This window comes from Bos indicus, chromosome 19 (genome assembly GCF_029378745.1).
Source record: "Bos indicus isolate NIAB-ARS_2022 breed Sahiwal x Tharparkar chromosome 19, NIAB-ARS_B.indTharparkar_mat_pri_1.0, whole genome shotgun sequence".
Lineage (NCBI taxonomy): Eukaryota > Metazoa > Chordata > Mammalia > Artiodactyla > Bovidae > Bos > Bos indicus.
The window spans coordinates 16,371,611-16,385,599 of record NC_091778.1 but is presented as its reverse complement, the minus strand read 5'-3'; the positions used below and the strand labels follow the sequence as shown (position 1 = coordinate 16,385,599).

The window sequence follows — 13,989 nt, the reverse complement described above, 5'->3', positions numbered from 1 at the left end:
TAAATTCAATAAAAACTTTATTTTTTTTTAATAAAGACTTTAAAAATGGTCCATGTAAAAAAAGATCTTTTAAAAAAACGTATTCTTAATTAAAAATAAGTGGCTCAGCAGTAAAGAATCCACATGCAGTGCAGGCTACCTAGGTTCGATCCCCGGGTCAGGTAAATCTGGAGTAGGAAATGGCAACTCGCTCCAGTATTCTTGCCTGGAGAATTCCACAGACTGAGGAGCCGGGCAGGCTGCAGTCCTGGTGTCTCAAAGTCATATACAACAGCATCTGAGCATACACACATATAAAATGCAAGCCAGATACATATATTAAATTTTCTAGTACCTACATGAAAAAGTAAAAAGAATGTGAAATTAGTTTTCACATGGGGCATGGGCTGGATCCCTGGTTAGGGAACAAAGATCCCACATTTTGCACCAAACAGCCAAAAAAATAAAGGTATCCAAATGGAAAATAGAACATCCTCAGGAGGTAGTGAGCAGCTTAGTTTAACTGGAGCAGTGTTTATTCCTGACAACAGTGGGAGTGGCAATTGTAAAGGTAGGTTACAAACCAAGGAGGGCCTTGAATGCCATTCTCTAAGGAGTTGGCACTTTCACTCAGTTAACAGTTGAGTAGCCTTGAGGTTATTGAGTCCTTTACTGTAACAGTTAAAGAAGAGCTTAAGGAGTGCCAAGCATAGAAGCCCCCCACTGGGTTTTTAGGAGGACCCAAAAGCTCTCAAAACTCAGAGCATGAGTAATGGGGCCTTGATCAAAAGCCAGTGAATTCTTGTTGAATCTGAGATTGATGTAGACAGCAACAGGAGTTGATGAATCCTTGATCCTCCATGCCTTGGACAGCTTCTTTATACCTCTTAGAGCTATGTGAAACAGGTTTTGCATTAGACCACGAATACCAACCATGTTTCCAAATTCTAAGAACTGGTCCCAAAGATGTCTTCTTGTCATGTTGTCTTTTTAGAAACTCCCCGCTAAAGACTTCCCTGGTGGCTCAGATGGTAAAGTGTGTACCTACAATGCAGGAGACCTGGGTTCGATCCCTGGGTCGGGAAGATCCCCTGGAGAAGGAAATGGCAACCCACTCCAGTACTCTTGCCTGGAGAATCCCATGGATGGAGGAGCCTGGTGGGCTACAGTCCATGGGGTTGCAAAGAGTTGGACATGACTGAGCGGCTTCACTTTCACTTTCACTTTTCCCCTAATGCAGCCAGGGCTTCCCAGTTGGCACAGTGGTAAAGAATCCACCTGTCAATGCAAGAGATACAAGAGACATTTCAATCCCTAGGTCAGGAAGATTCCCTGGAGGAGGATATGGCAATCCACTCCAGTATTCCTGCCTGGAAAATCCTATGGAGAGAGGAGCCTGGCAAGCTACAGTCCATGGGGTCACAAAAGAGATGGACACAACTGAGCACGCACATGCGGGCACACACACTAATGCATCCAACATTTACAGACATACCTCAGAGATGTTGCAAGTTCTATTCCAGACCACTATAATAATAAAGCAAGTCACACAAATTTTTGACTTTCCAATACATAAAAAAGTTACTGTAGTCTATCAAGTGTATAATAGCATTTTGTCTTGAAAAAAAGTATTGATACATATCTTAATTTAAAAATTCTTGTAGAATATGCTAACCATCATCTGAGCCTTCAGTGACCACAGTAGTAACCTCAAAGATCACTGATTATAGATGACCATAACAATGGTCATGTATGGATGTGAGAGTTGGACTATAAAGAAAGCTGAGCGTCAAAGAATTGATGCTTTTGAACTGTGGTGTTGGAGAACACTCTTGAGAGTCCCTTGGACTGCAAGGAGATCCAACCAGTCCATCCTAAAGGAGATCAGTCCTGGGTGTTTATTGGAAGGACTGATGTTGAAGCTGAAACTCCAATACTTTGGCCACCTGATGTGAAGGGCTGACTCATTTGAAAAGACCCTGATACTGGGAAAGATTGAAGATGGGAGGAGAAGGGGACGACAGAGGATTAGATGGTTGGATGGCATCACCGACTCAATGGACATGGGTTTGGGTGAACTCCGGAGTTGGTGATGGACAGGGAAGCCTGGCGTGGTGCGGTTCATGGTGTCGCAAAGAGTCGGACACGACTGAGTGACTGAACTGAACAAATACAATATGGGAAAAGTTTGAAATATTATGGGAATTATCAAAATGTGACACAGGGACACAAAATGAGCAAATGCTGTTGGAGAAATGGCACCTATAGACTAGTTCAATGCAAAGTTGCCACAAACCTTCAATTTGTAAAAACAAAAGCAGTACTACAAAGTGCAATAAAATGAGGTATGCCTGTGTTAGAATGATTGTAAGTACTACTTCGTACACCTCTCACCCATTTCACTTATCAACTGAATATATTTCCCCCAACTTGGAGGGAGAGAAAAAAATGCCAATCTCCAAACTAGGCTTCAAATGTTTATTAGTGCCTTACGATTTATAATATACTTTCACATATATCTCATTTAACGATAGGTAATGACTACTTTTTATACACCAGGGAACAAAATTAGATGCTATGGAATTAAAACTGTGTGAAAAAGTATAATTTAGGCCTAAAACTTTTAATGTAGCACTCAGTAGATTCGTATGGAGTAATGGAAAGAACACAAGACTTATCAAGAGAAAACCAAAGACAAGTTCAAGTTCCCACTCTACTTTTTCTTTTATTGAACAATAGTGGATTTACAATGCTATGTTAATTTCTACTGTACAGCAAAGTGATTCAGTTATATATATTTATTCTCATATTCTGTTCCATTATGATCTACCACAGGATACTGAATAGAGTTACCCCCACCCTCTACTTTTTAACATCTAGTGATCTTGGGCAAGTGGCCTCTCTGAAACTTAGTTTGCTGTACCAGAAAATGATGATGATACCTGGCAGAGTGTAGTGAGAGTCTAATGACACATGCATGTGAAAGAGGTTTATAAACTGAACTTTATAAATAAAGCAATGAAAGTATTTCTACTAGTAGCATCTGGTCTAACCCTGCTCCATGCTACTACTAATTTGCTAACTTGAGTTATGCTGATTTAAGTGATGCTAACTTGATCTTAGGCTAATAGTTTAATGCCCCTTAATTCCCTCTTCTGGGCTTTCCAGGTGGCTCAGTAGTAAAGAAGCTGCCTGCCAATGCAGAGGATGCAGGTTCGATCTTGGGTTGGGAAGATGCCCTGGAGAAGGAAATGGCAACCCACTCCAGTATTTTCGCCTGGATAATCCCATGGACATACATGGATATAATTGTGTACATGTGGGGACTTTCTATAGAAAAGGTGTACGGGTACATTACATATTCTAATGTATTATCTCTAGATTATAAGATAAAGTCAAGCATGTATCTGCTGATACTTTTTAAATTGACCTGTCTTTATACTTAGAAATGTCTCTTAAAAGTAGGCTTCCCCGGTGGCTCAGATGGTAAAGAATCTGCCTGCAGTACAGGAGACCTCTGTTTGATCCCTGGGTCAGGAAGATCCCCTGGAAAAGGAAATGGCAAACCACTCCAGTATTCTTGCCTGGAGAATTCCATGGACAGAGAAGCCCGGTAGGCTATAGTCCATGGGGACGCAAAGAGTCAGATACAACTGAGCGACGCTCACTCACTTGCTCCAAAGTTATCCAGTTGCCAATCTAGAGACAGAGATGGCTAAGGTATTGTTACAAGATTTGTCCAGGAGAGTCCCAGGTGTCTTGGTATAATTATGATTAGTACGTTCTTTTACTCTCAACACTGTCCCTTTTTGGAGAGATATATATATATTCACCTATGTAAGTTTCGGAGAAGGCAATGGCACCCCACTCCAGTACACTTGCCTGGAAAATCCCATGGATGGAGGAGCCTGGTAGGCTGCAGTACATGGGGTCGCTAAGAGTCAGACACGACTGAGCGACTTCACTTTCACTTTTCACATTCATGCATTGGAGAAGGAAATGGCAACCCACTCCAGTGTTCTTGCCTGGAGAATCCCAGGGACGGGGGAGCCTGGTGGGCTGCCATCTATGGGGTCACACAGAGTCGAACACGACTGAAGTGACTTAGCAGATGTAAAAGTTTGACAGGAGGAAAAGCCACTTTCTAATGAATGGAAGGTCTTAATGGAAATAGTATGCTTCTTGACAGTGATGTGCCAGCTTGGTGGAACATTTTGTAGGGGGGGTTGAGTAAATACATATTTACTCATCTGGGTAGGAATGATGGCCAGATGACCTTAGATTGCTTGTTCAATGTTGAGATTCTAGTAGCCTGCATGATACCAGGAATTTAGATACTTTAAATTTGAACAGAAAAACAAAATTCCTCTAACTCTACATTTTATTTCCTACCTACATTTCCTCCCTCAGTGACCTCATTCATTCCCACGGGTTTGTTTTGGTTTGTTTTTTAAAATTATTTATTTTTGGTTGCACTGGGTCGTCTTTGCTGTGCTGGGACTACTCATTGTTGTGGTGGGCAGGCTTGTCATTGGGGTGGCTTCTCTTGTTGGGGAACACAGGCTCTAGGGCACACTGGCTTCAGTAGTTGTGGTGCATATGGGCTTAGTTGCTCCACAGCATGTAGAATCTTCCCGGACCAGGGATCGAACCCATGTCCCCTACACTGGCAGGTGGATTCTTATCCACTGTACCACCAGGGAAGGCCCTCGTGTGTTTAAATATCATCCATATTGCAGCAACGTGTACAGACCTAGAGACTATCATACTAAGTAAAATAAGTCAGAGAATGATAAATACATGATATTGCTTATAGATGGAATCTTAAAAAAAGGATACAAATGAACTTATTTATGAAACAGAAACAGAGTGCCAGATATAGAAAACAAACTTATGGTTACCAGGGGGGAAAGAGAGAAAGAGGGATAAACTGGGAGATTGGGAGTGACACACACACGCCACTAAATATAAAATAGATAGTAAGGAGCTACTGTATAGCACAGGGGACTCTATTCAACACTCCGTAATGACCTTACAGGAACAGAATCTTAAAAAGTGTGGATATATGTCCATGTATAACTGATTCACTTTGCTGTACAGCAGAAACTAGCACAACATTATAAACCAACTACACTTCAAATTTAAAAAAAAATAGTATCACCCATATACTGATGACTCCCAATTTATATACCCAGGCTTGACTTTTCTCCTGGGACGCATCCTTCATTACCTTTTCTTTTCCAAATCTAATGTATTAGTTAAGTCCTGGCAACTCTACCTCTAAAATATGCCCAGAATCTGTCTATTTCTGTCTCCACTGGTCCTAACCACCACCAACAGCCTTTGCATTAATTGTTGGCTGTCCCGCTCCCAGCCACAATCTGTTATCTACAAAGTAGAGTGAAATAGATCAAGTCACTCTGTCACTTAAAACCCTTCATTATATGCTTCCATCACACTTAGGGGGGAAAAAAGAATCTAGGCCCTTTCCAGCCTACAAGATGCTCTGAAGTTCAGTTCAGTTCAGTCGCTCAGTCGTGTCTAACTCTTTTTGACCCCATGGACTGCAGCATGCTGGGCCTCCCTGTCCAATACCAACTCCCAGAGCTTGTGTCAAACTCGTGTCCATTGAGTCAGTGATGCCATCCAACCATCTCATCCTCTGTCGTCCCCTTCTCCTCCCATCTTTAACTTTTTCCAGCATTAGGATCTTTTCCAGTGAGTCAGTTCTTCGAATCAGGTGGTGAAAGTTATTGGAGTTTCAGCTTCAGCATCAGTCCTTCCAATGAATATTCAGGACTGATTTCCTTTAGGATGGACTGGCTGGATCTCCTTGCTGTCCAAGGGACTCTCAAGAGTCTTCTCCAACTCCACAGTTCAAAAGCATCAATTCTTTGGTAGTCAGCTTTCTTTATAGTCCAATTAGTAGCTCTGAAGTTCCTAATTCAAATATTTACTATTTGACCTACTGCTGACCTTGAGCCTCATTAAAAGAGGTTGGGAGCAGACAAGTGAGCATATAACTGCTCTGTGTTGAAATCAAATGTTATTCAAGAATAGAGGCCTGGCATGGCCAAGTTTTGTTTTGTTTTTTTCCAAGAGAAATTGCAAGTCAAGATCATTTTTGTTTTTAGTGAAATCTCAAAAACAGCATGTGAGCTAAATATGATCCAGGGGACCCCCACTTTGTGAACTACTTTCTAACTTCATGTGCTTCATGCTCCCCTTTTATTCTCTGTGTCCCTGGGCTCAGCAGCTAACCTTCTCTTCCCCAAACATGCCATTTCAGGACCTGCGCCTGACCCTCTGCTCAGGACCTATCTGAAATAGTATGGCAGTCCTCTCATCCTTCAGTTCCCAGTCCTAATGTCCCTTTCTCAAATGATGTAAACAGCCATCCCACCCCCACCGCCTGTCATCTTATCACATCTTCCCTATGAATTCAGTAAACTTGCGTGCTCAGTCGCTTCAGTCATGTCTGACTCTTTGTGACCCTATGGACTGTAGCCTGCAAGGCTCCTCTCTCCATGGGATCCTCCAGGCAAGAATACTGGAGTGGGTTGCTATCACTATCTTAAATTAGCTTGTTTATTGATACATAAATTTTATGTCTCCTCACTGGAATGTAAACCCCACAAGGGCAGGGAGATCATCTGTCTTATTCACAACCTAAAATAATGCCAGGCACATAATAAGGCTCAATAAATATCTGTGGAGTGAATAATACCCATCAGGCAGGAAGTGGCTTGGAAAAGTGATCAAAAGAGCAAACTGACTGATGGACATAGGAACCCAAACAGAAGTCAGTTCAGTACTTAAACAAAGGGATAACAAGTCTGCTTTGGGACTTCCCTGGTGGTCTAGTGGCTAAGACTCCACGCTCCCAGTGCAGGGCACCAGGGTTTGATCCTCGGTCAGGAAACTGATCCCACAGGCTGCAACTAAGTCTGTAAGCTGGAACTGAAGATCACACGTGCCATGACCAAGACCCGGCACAGCCAAATAAATGCTTGAAAAAAAAAGAAAGAAATCTGCCTCATAGGGAATCCCCTGGTGGTCCAGTGGTTAGGACTCTGCACTCTCACTAGCAAGGGCCAGGGTTCAATCCCTGGTCAAGGAACTAAGATCCCACAAGTCACCTGGCATGGTAAAAAAAAAACAAAAAGCAAAATCTGTCCTGCGTCTCCTTTCTCAGACATATGAAAGCCCTTATCTATACTGAGAGCAGCTCCACAAGGAATGTATACACCATAGCCCCGATAGTATAATGTGCCATCTCTGCATTTAGCAACTAAAGCAAATTCTTCCTGGCACCAAACAAGCTAAGAGGGAAGAAGGATGTCCATATGTTAGCAGGAGCGGGTGGGCAGCCCTGATGGCCTGGAGGCCTCTCAAGTGGAGAAAAGGAGGAATAAAGTGATTCGGTAGCAGAGTTAAGACCATCGTCTCCCAGCTGCTCTCAGCCCCTTCCCTGCTACCATCTCGTTTGGCTCACCCCTGTCACTTGGCAGTCAAAGCTATTTCCCAGTGAGTCTTTGCACCAAGCCATCATCCTGCATTGAAAGCACTCCCAGCCTCAAAGGAGGAACAGAATTCCATCTGGCTGCACCTCCAGTTTGCCACAGCCTTTGGTGGGCTTCAAGCACCCCTGGGGAGCCATCGGTCACCTTTAGGGGAGTTCAGTGGACCATGCTGGTTGGGTAGTGGATGGTGGTGGTTGATGCTTTTTGTGTGTGTAAGTACTGTTTGTTTGTTGTTCTGCCAAATTTGGTGATAAGAGAGTATCAAACCAGGTTGTCAGGTTATTATTAATAATAGTTACCATTCCCTAGATTCCTTCCATGTGTTTGGCATTGGGCTTAACATACACCATCTCTAACCCTCCCAACAACTCTGTAAGGTATACAGTATCTTCATCTTACAGATGGAAAACTGATGCTCAGAAGTAAAGTAATTCAACCCTGCATCATTTCCCTGGTGGCTCAGCGGTAAAAAAAAATCCGCCTGCTAATGCCTGCCACTGCAGGAGATAACGGGTTCGATCCCTGACTCAGGAAGATCCCCTGAAGTAGGTTCTTGCTGGAAAATTCTATGGACAGAGGAACCTGGCAGGCTACAGTCCATGGGGTCGCTAAAGAGTCAGACACGACTTAGTGACTAAACGACAACAAATTATGAAATATTACCTTGTATTTACATAGTGAGAGGTTTATTTACTTAGCAATCTTCAGACCATGCTAAGTCACTTCAGTCGTGTCCCGCTCTTTTCGACCCCATGGACTCCCCATGGACCTCCAGACTCCTGTGTCCATGGGATCCTCTAGGCAAGAACACAGGAGTGGGTGGCCATTCCTTCCTCCAGGGGATCGTCCCAGTCCAGGGACTGAACCCAAGTCTCTTATGTCTGCATTGGCAGGTTACCATTAGCACCGCCTGGGAAGCCCACTTTTCTTCCAGTCTCAACACCCCCTGGAGAAAACAACTATTTTCACCTCCATTTTAAATGTCTAATTGTTTGTCTAAGGTAACTCAGCAAGTTAATTGCTAAAGTGAGTGTAGGTGTAACTTGATTCCCAGTCCAGTGTTCTCTATTTAATAATAAAATGTGGGAAATGGGAGAGGATACCTGCAAATAGCAAGTTCAGATTTGGAAAGTTTACAGTCAAGGTTAAGGGAACCTGGTGCTGTTCAGAGACCTTGGTTGGGCTGGGAGGCCAAAATTTTTTTTGCTTTTTTTGCTTTTTTTGCTTTGCAGGCTCTTTGCTGCAGAGCATGGGCTTAGTTGCCCCGCAGCACGTGGGATCTTGGTTGCCTGACCAGGGATTGAATCCAAGTCCCCTTTAACCACTGGACCACCAGGGAAGTCCGGGGAAGTCCAATATTTTGAAGTTTGTTGTCATATTCTCTCCACATCGCCCTGCCTCACCTGCCTCCCCTTTCACCAGCAATAAATTGTACTCCTTAGTGGTCTCTGATCAGAGCAAGAAGGATGACTTCAGTTCCCAGACATTCCAACTGGGAGACAATAGATACACCAGGCCCGAGGTCCACTATTTTTTTTTTTTTAGGTCCACTATTTTTAAATTACTTGTAAATTATTTTTAAGTTACTTCAGCCTTACTTTCCTCAACTACAAAACACAGAGAATAACAGTTTCTATCTTCTGGGATTATGGAGAAGATTAATTGGGCTAAACGCATGTCAATGTTTTTAGTACCTACACGCAAATAATGTTAGTTAAATAAATAATCAAAGACATGGCTCTTGGACTTGCCTTGTGGTCCAGTGGTTAAGAATCTGCCTGCCAATGCCGGGTAAACAGATTTGATCCCTGGTTTGGGAAGACTCCAGATGCCACGGAGCAACTAAGCCCAGGCAATGCAACTTCTGAAGCCCACGCCTCAAGCCCGAGCTCCACAACAAGAGAAGCTACCGCAATGAGAAGCCCGAGCACCACAAGGACAGAGTAGCCCCCGCGTACCACAGCTAGAGAAAGTCCAGTCGCAGCAACAAAGACCCACCACAGCCAAAAATACATAAAGTAATAATAAAATTTTTAAAGTAAATAAATTTAAGACATGGCCCTTACCATCAAGAAAACTGCAACCTGGCTGTATTGTAAACAGTGTAAGAAATCCAGCAGTTACATGTGGAATCTAGAAAAAATGGTACAAATGAACTCGTGTGCAAAACAGAAATAGAGTCACAGATTAAAAAATAAACTTACAGTTACCAGGGGGGAAGCAGGAGGAGAGAGAAATTGGGACATCGGTATTGACATATACACCCTACTATATACGAAATAGATAACCAGTAATGACCTACTGTATAGCACAGGAAACTCTTCTCAGTACTCTGTAATGACCTATATAAGAAAAGAATCCAAAAAAAGATTAAATACATGTATAACTGATTCACTGTTGTACAGTAGACACTAGCACAACATTATAAATCAATTATACTTAAAAAAATTAAAAAAAAAAAAAGAAAGATATCTGGCAGGACTTTGATCAAAAGTCTAGGGTCAGATCACTCCCACTCACTAGTTATGTGCATGCGTGCATGCTAAGTCGCTGCACTCGTGTCTGACTCTGTGTCTCTGTGCGACCCTATGGACTGGAACCCTCCAAGTTCCTCTGTCCATGGGATTCTCTAGGCAAGAATACTGGAGTGGGTTGCTATTTCCTTCTCCACATTAGTTATGTGGTATCTATTAATACCTAGTCAGTTTTCTCCCCCAGCCTTCCTTTTACTCTTTCTGGGTACTGGGCTTTACTGTCTGAGTACTGGGATTCTCTAGGCAAGAATACTGGAGTGGGTTGCTATTTCCTTCTCCACATTAGTTATGTGGTATCCATTAATACCTAGTCAGTTTACTCCCCCAGCCTTCCTTTTACTCTTTCTGGGTACTGGGCTTTACTCTCTGAGTCTGAGTACTCCCTGAGGACAGCCTCGCCTTTATTATTGTGATACTGTGATTTACAGTAAGATTTATTATAAGATTTATAATAAGAAATATGCATGCTGGCCTTCATCACCATTTCTGGCACAGAGTTCCTAAAACCCTTGGAATTTCGAGTGATTAGAGAGAGGAGTGGCAATGGTGTCCTTTGTTTTATATATATATATATATATATATATATATATATAAGTCCCTTTCAACCACACCTGAGTTTATATTAATGAGGCCCTCAAGAATGGATTGGAAAAGAATGCACTGGAAAAAATTTGAGCAAACTCTGGGAGATAGTGAAGGACAGGGAAGCCTGGCACACCGTAGTCCATGGGGTTGCAGAGTCAGACACGACTCAGTGACTGAACAACAAGAATAGATGCTGTTTACATGGGAAGCCGACCCTGATTAGAGGGTTAGAATTTTCAGTCTTGCTACCTGACCTCCAGGGAGGGGAGGGGATGGGAGACTACGTTCAATCACCAATGGCCCCTGATTTAACCGATCATGCCTATATGACGAAGCCTCCATCAAAACCCAAGTATGGCATTAGACAGCTTCTGGGCTGGGGAACATAGGTGCTGGGAGGGAGGTGTTGGGAGGACTGTACGCCCAGAGAGGGCATAAAAGCTCTCCACCCCTTCCTACATACTTTGCCCTGTGCATCTCTTTTGTCTGGCTGTTCCTAAGCTACATCCTTTCATAATAAACTGGGAATCTAGTAAGTAATTTGCTTTCCTGAGTTCTGTCAGCTGCCCTAGCAAATTAATTGAACCCCAAGGATGTGGTCTTGGGAAATTCCGATCTATAGACAGTCAGAAGCACAGGTAACAATCTGGATTTGTGATTGGCATCGACATGGTGGGAGGGGGCAGTCTCAGGTAACTGAGCCCTTAAATGTGAGGCCTGACTCTAGCTCCAGGTAGAGAGCACCAGAACTGAATTAAGTTACAGAACACTGGGAATTCCCTGGCAGTCCAGTGGTTAGGATGCTGGGCTTCACTGCAGAGGGCATGCATTCAGGTTTGACCCCTGGTCGGAGAAGTAGAATCGCGCATGTTTTGGGACTTAGCCATGTTTTGGGACTTAGCCAAAGACAAAAAACAAACAAAAACAATAAACTTCAGAACACTGAACTGGTGTCACAGGATTGCTTGACATTTGCAAAACGCACACGTCTGGTGTCAGAGTTAAGTAGTACTCAGAGAGTATTGTGTATAAAGTAAATGTAAACAATAGAGTTTTTTCCTTTACAATCTTACAAGGCAAGACTGAAGGCAGGAGAGAGAAAGCACAGTGGGCTGCTTGCTCAGAAGGCTTCGGTAGGAGAGCTTGGGGGGAACCTTCCAGAAAAGAAGAGAAGAGGGCCTGGGGCTCTCCTGGTATAAAGGAAATGACACAAGGAATAAGAGAGGAAGGAACCCAGACTTCCACCTCTGCTGCACATCAGCCACGGAAAACCAGCGGTCATCAGTGCTCATCGACCAGCCCACAGTCCAGCGGAGGAGAACTGACTTCCCAAATAGTCTCTCTTGGTAAAATCAATTTTCCCCTTGAAAATTGTTAATTTACCTCTTAAAAAACATAACCTCCATGACTTCATATTAGAAAACCCAACCAAAAGTTCAAGGAGGGTAGTAGTAACTTTGAGTCTTCCTTGTTCTGTATCTGTGACCCCAGTCCCACCTAGAAGCACTGACTCTGTGCAATGGATCAACTTCCACCAAAGGCACCCTTGACTCCTCTCAGCTGTCTGGCTTCAACCTGGCAGCTGCACCACAAAGACGTTCAAAGGAAAGGCGGGGGCGGGCGGGCGGGGAGGTGAGGGGGGAAACCCTCTGGTTAAGAACCAACCTCCAGACACTTCCCTGGTGGCCCAGTGGTTAAGACTCTATGCTTCCACTGCAGGGGCACAGGTTTGAGTCCTCCCTCGTCAGGGAACTAAGATCCTGAGTGCCCCGTAGTGTGGCCAAAAAAAATAAAATGAAATAACCTCCACAGTCTTTACTGAGAATGAAGAGCCATGGGCCGCTATGAATTATTACATCTTTCTACAGCTGTTCCCTTTTAAATATTTATCCTGGCAAACACCACCACCGTTTTTTACAACTTATTTTAATTGTGTGACTATTAAGCAAACCAAACCGTAAAATCAGCTCTCAGTGCTGAGATTTATGTGATTCATAGACCAGAGCTTATTAAAAAGGGAATCCACAGAGTGCAAACTAGCTTCACGAGTCCCCCCACGCTGTCTCTAGGCAGGTGTGAAGCCTTTTCCCTATTACTGCCTATGGCTTCCAAGCTTCCACAGTGGGTGGCATAAAAAAGAACACAGTCTACACAGTTCCCTGACTTTTTTTTTTTTTTTTCCTCCTTTTGAACAATCCTGATGGGTGAAAACCGGAGGTCAGGGATGCTACAGTCTTAAAGGGGATGGGCAGAAGCTCTAAGAGACTCTCAAACAGGATCACTCCCCTGGAAGATTTAGGATCAAGGTCTCAGGGAAGGACTTAAGCATGGCATTTTGAATCACCAGCAAGCATCCTGCATATCGGGGGTTCCCATGGGGCTCAGAGGTGAAGAATCCACCCGCAATGCAGGAGATGTAGGTTTGATCCCTGGGTCGAGAAGATTCCCTGGAGGAGGGCACAGCAACCCACCCCAGTATTCTTGCCCGGGAAATCCCAGGGAGAGAGGAGCCTGGCGGGCTCCAGTCCATGGGGTCGCAAAGTCAGACTTGACTTAGCAACCAAACAACAACAACAATCCTACATATTTGCTACCAAGGTCCTTCTTCTTCTTCTTTTTTACTTTGACATGCTGCATAGCTTGCAGGATCTTAGTTCCCCCACCAGGTATTGAACCCACGCCCTCAGCAGTGAAGGCGGAGTCCTAATCACTGGACCTCCAGGGAATTCCCCCAAAGTCCTTCTTGATTTGGATCATGGAACTGCTTTGAGACTCCAGTAGAAGTTCTCCCTCCAAAAATGCACTACGCACAAATATTTATATAAAACTGCAAGGGATTCAAGGACACCCCTGAGCCTATCCACAGATCCCATATGGGTCCACGAGCCTAGGTTATTACTGCTTTCACTGTTACCACCCAAGCTGCCCCCATTTCTCCCTTTCACGGTCATCAACTAACTCATTTTCCAGTTTCTCGACACAGCAGGCAGAGTGACAGCAATGTTGTTAAAACCTCATCAGATCATGTTACTTCCCTGCTCAATGTTACCCACTAGTTTCCCATTTCACCTGCAATAAAACAGCTTCTTTACTGGCGCAGAGGTTAAAGCATCTGCCTGCAATGTGGGAGACCTGGGCTAGATCCCTGGGTCAGGAAGATCCCCTGGAGAAGGAAATGGCAACCCACTCCAGTATTCTTGCCTGGAGAACCCCATGGTCAGAAGAGCTTGGTGGGCTACAGTCCACGGGTCGCAAAGAGTCGGACATGACTGAGCGACTTCACTTTACAGTGGTTTACAGGCCAGGGTCTGTCTTCAGATCTCCTGCTGATCTCATCTCCAGTACTTCTCAGCCTTAACTCTTGCTGC

General features: G+C 43.9%; 1 long non-coding RNA gene across 3 annotated transcripts in view; it reads right to left on the bottom strand.

Moving 5' to 3' along the window:
- LOC109573807 (uncharacterized) overlaps positions 1–13,989 on the bottom strand; it is a 19,087-nt gene continuing 5,098 nt past the window's right edge. The window contains exons 2-3 of one of the 3 annotated variants that reach the window (XR_011561924.1): positions 9,569–9,844; positions 1–1,257 (exon numbers count right to left, since the gene is read on the bottom strand). This is a non-coding gene — a long non-coding RNA (uncharacterized lncRNA). Of the gene's footprint in view, positions 1,258–9,568; positions 10,608–13,989 lie in introns of those variants that run through there. The other 2 variants (XR_002182983.2, XR_011561923.1) reach the window with 2 other exon arrangements.